The sequence below is a fragment of the Pteropus alecto genome, unplaced genomic scaffold, assembly GCF_000325575.1.
Source record: "Pteropus alecto unplaced genomic scaffold, ASM32557v1 scaffold126, whole genome shotgun sequence".
Lineage (NCBI taxonomy): Eukaryota > Metazoa > Chordata > Mammalia > Chiroptera > Pteropodidae > Pteropus > Pteropus alecto.
Genome location: NW_006439187.1, coordinates 263,696 through 267,461, shown reverse-complemented (window position 1 = coordinate 267,461; position 3,766 = coordinate 263,696). Strand labels below are relative to the sequence as shown.

Sequence of the window (3,766 nt, the reverse complement as noted above, 5' to 3'; positions counted from 1 at the left end):
ACCCTCTATCTCCCTTATGAACTTTCCCCTATATCTCTGGGGATCCAAACTCAGTTGAAGAAATTGTAGTAGTGTCATTTTAGTAATTAAAAAAAAAAAAAACAGAGATGATTAAAGAGTCTGGTCTTGGGTCCAAATTTTATCCCCACCCCCTTTAATTTGGTTTGTTAGCCTTTTTCCCCAACCACTACCACAACCAAGAATTCTATGAATGAAAATGAAGATCTGAGAAACCTTAGAGCTCTGGCTTTAGGTTGGCTGTGAGATAATTCTGGTAACTACAGGTGCAAAAGCCATTTTCAGTAAATGGCTTTATTCCTGCAGCACGTAGCAGACCAGAGGGCTGTTGCTGGGCTCATGTTTTACTGAGTACAACCAAATTAGTTATTAGTTACAGGGCTTTGTTTTAAAGAGTATTAAAATAAACATAAATATGCCTATCCCCATACAGAGTATCTTAATATAACTCAATATAATTGATGTAACCAACTCACATCATTTGGTTCATAACATGAAGGTGCTTCCCCAAGCTCAAATCAGCACATAGCAGACTGGCATCTCCCCATTCTCCAGAAGCTGGACAGAGTATTCCATATGTCCAACACCCCAGAGCATAGCCAAAGGTCAAGAGCATTTACCTGGCTTCCAAATTCCTAACACAGAATCCCTGGCAGCAAGCCCAGTCATTCCAGACCATTCAGAGTGTAACAGAAAACAACTCACTTTTAATCCAGTGGGAGCAATGTATTGTAGGGATTTGGGGAAACCAAGCTCAAACTAAGCCTTTTAAGAATGTGGATAGAGCCACAACCATCATAAAGGGGTGTGTGTGTGTGTGTGTGTGTGTGTGTGAGAGAGAGAGAGAGAGAGAGAGAGAGAGAGAGAGAGAGAGAGAGAGAGAAATTTTATCTTGCCTAAAATCAAGTTTCATATAATGGCAGTTAGATTAGCATATACTGGTAGGATTATTTTTCTCTGCCTACAAATAGTTTAGCCACTCCCAAGTCATAAAAATCAGAGAGAACTAAGCTAGATATAGTATACGCCTTCCTGCTTCCCATCTCAGAGCAGTTGTGTGATTTCCTGAGGATTCTATTCCTGGAGTTAGAGATAAAACTTCATTTATACACACAACAACCTGCAAGTCTCCAGTTTCTATTCTTCCTCCCTCCCTCTGCTTTCCCCTCCCCCACTTGACACCAGAGAAGCCAAACTTAGGCGTGCTTTAAACAGTTTGAGGACTAATCTGAAAGAGGAAGAAGAATCTGTATACATTGGCTAGCATATGTGCCCTGCCCTCTCTCTTTTTAAAAATAGCAGCAACCCAGCTTTTCAAAGAAGCTTGCCTAAAAAGCAGGCGCCCTGTGAATGGAGTGTACTTTCAGGACCCTCTGGTGTATTCAGATTCACTGTGCAGCTCACCAATGAAGGTTTATTTCTCAAGGAAACCAGGTAGACTGGATTTACTGAAGACTTGGAGCTTGCTTCCGAGAGTGAATGCAACCTTGAAGTTAGCAGGTAAGGAGAGTCAACGTTTCAATGCTAGGACCAGAACTGCATGTAGTAAAATTATGCTGATTTTAGCAAATTCCCAAGAGTTCTGGGATCTGCCCTACCTGCTTTAAATTAGGCTGCTAGTATGAATTCTTTCTGTTTTATTTGTTGGCCAGAGCTTGATAATCTAATAAGTCTGTCAACAAGTATTGCTCAGTACTTCTACTAGGGGTTCGATATGACATTCCCCAAGCCTACAGTACCTTTGTAATTAAGTTGGAAATACAGGGAATATTTTAAAATTCTATTTTAATGGCTTTATATCATTTCTCTAATCTGTACTGGCAGTTTCCTCCAATATGAAAAATATATATATACAGTGACTGTTGAAGATAAACCAGTGAAGAATGATCTGGTATTTTCACATTCATTATACTACTTGAACCTTTCAATATCCTACAATTTAGGCAGGGTAAGTGTTACTATCCTTGTTTTGGAAATAAGAAAATAGACTCAGGTTAAGAAATTCTCTGGAAACATACCACACAACTAGAAATTGACAAGTTATGACTGGACACTGAAAATAGAAAGCTCTCAGAACTATAAATGAATAAAAGAATATTGCATGATCTATTTAGTGACTTAAACATATTTGACATAGACCAGGTTCACACAGAGCCAAAACTTCATACATTTTAATCAAAATAATTGGCCAGGAGCATTCTTCTTCTTAAACGGCAAAGAAGCTATTTTTAAGGGTAAACAAATGGTTTGGTGGATTCCATCTCTACCTAAAAAAAAAGAAAAAGAAAAATCCTTGAATCTTGAATTCAGTTGTTCTGCCTTCCAAAGCTCTGATTGTTTTGAAACCTAGAAAGAAGCCATGACACCATACATTTATCAGGTGATTATTCAAAAACAAAATGTAACTAAACCTGGACTTGGGACTGCATTGTATGCCAATCAGTTCCTGCAAATGAAATAAATCAGCCTGGGAGCCAGTGAACTCAAATAGAATTGTAGGTTAGAGTTTGCAGATTTAGTCATATCTGAATCCAGCATTTTGGTGTCTTTCTAATCCAGAATCATTAATTTCATATTCTACTAACTTTTCCCTTCTACCTTTAATCGAAATTTTGATATGTTTAGGAACTATTTATCTAGGATAAAAACAAATTTATCCATGGTGCAGAAATTATAAATTTACCTTTGCTGTATGATTGGTTGAAAATAAGGGATTAAAAGAACGGCACAGACCCATAAGGTACATATCCAACCTTGTGAATCTAAAGCCATAAAGGATAACTATCATAATCTCCCAAATAACATAGCTCTACATGAACCTCTACTTTGATCCATTTTGCTATTTCTTATGTTCTTGTTAAAATCTCTCAAATATGTTGTAATCCAGTTTAACAAGTATTAATTAAACTCAATACAGTATGTGGCACAAAGCAAGGTAAGATGTAGTTTTTGCCCTTGGGGAACTTACAGGTGTACCTACAAGGTACACCAAGGAGCATAATCTGGCTAGGGTAAAGGGATTGCGTTGAGGAGTAACACAAAATAAATTTGGGTGGAAGTTTAAGGCAAGATAATTAGACATTCAATTCCAGGCACTTTTTAATGAAAAATCTTATCGGCAAACTTTGAATAAGCAAGGACATGATGAAAAAACATTTTGAGATGAATCTGGCAGAGTTTCATAGCTGTGACTACATTTGAAAAAAAACAAGATGAGGAGGCCACAGAAAGAGTGGGAGTTAAGGCTGTAGGCTAAGTTAGTGGCAAGAGATATGTAAAAGGAATATTAGATGGAAGTTGGTGAGTGATTAGATACAGGCAGCACAGGAAAGGAGTAAGTCAGAGACGTCTGAAATTTTGAAACTGTAGAGATCTGGGCAGTGGTGCTACTACTATTCATAGAAATAGGTAATTTGGGGATGGAAGTGGGGAGCATAGGACATGATTATTTTTGAGTTTGAGGAGACGGCAAAAATTCCAAGAAGCATTATCTGAAGATGATTGGAAATAATGGCCGTAAATGTAAGTGATGGGTAAGAGGTAGAGGCCAAAGTTAAATCTGAGAAGTGTGAAAGATAGCCAAGGCCATAAGAATGGCTCAGCTTAGAAAAAGCAAATCTAAGAGATGACCAAGGACTACAGCTTGTGCAGTGCCTACATTTTCAGGCAAGAAGAAGAGCGTTCTAAAAAATAAGAGCCACAGAAATATAATTATTCTCCTTAAAAGATATCAAGAGTGTTGAGGAAG

At 37.7% G+C, this 3,766-nt stretch overlaps 1 protein-coding gene across 1 annotated transcript in view; it reads left to right on the top strand.

Moving 5' to 3' along the window:
- The first annotated feature begins 1,228 nt into the window (after nucleotides 1-1,228).
- The window catches only part of CYSLTR1 (cysteinyl leukotriene receptor 1), a 21,644-nt gene continuing 19,106 nt past the window's right edge, over nucleotides 1,229-3,766 (top strand). The window contains exon 1 of the mRNA XM_006916146.1: nucleotides 1,229-1,518. The gene's annotated coding sequence lies outside the window, so the exon portion shown is untranslated. The remainder of the gene's footprint in view (nucleotides 1,519-3,766) is intronic.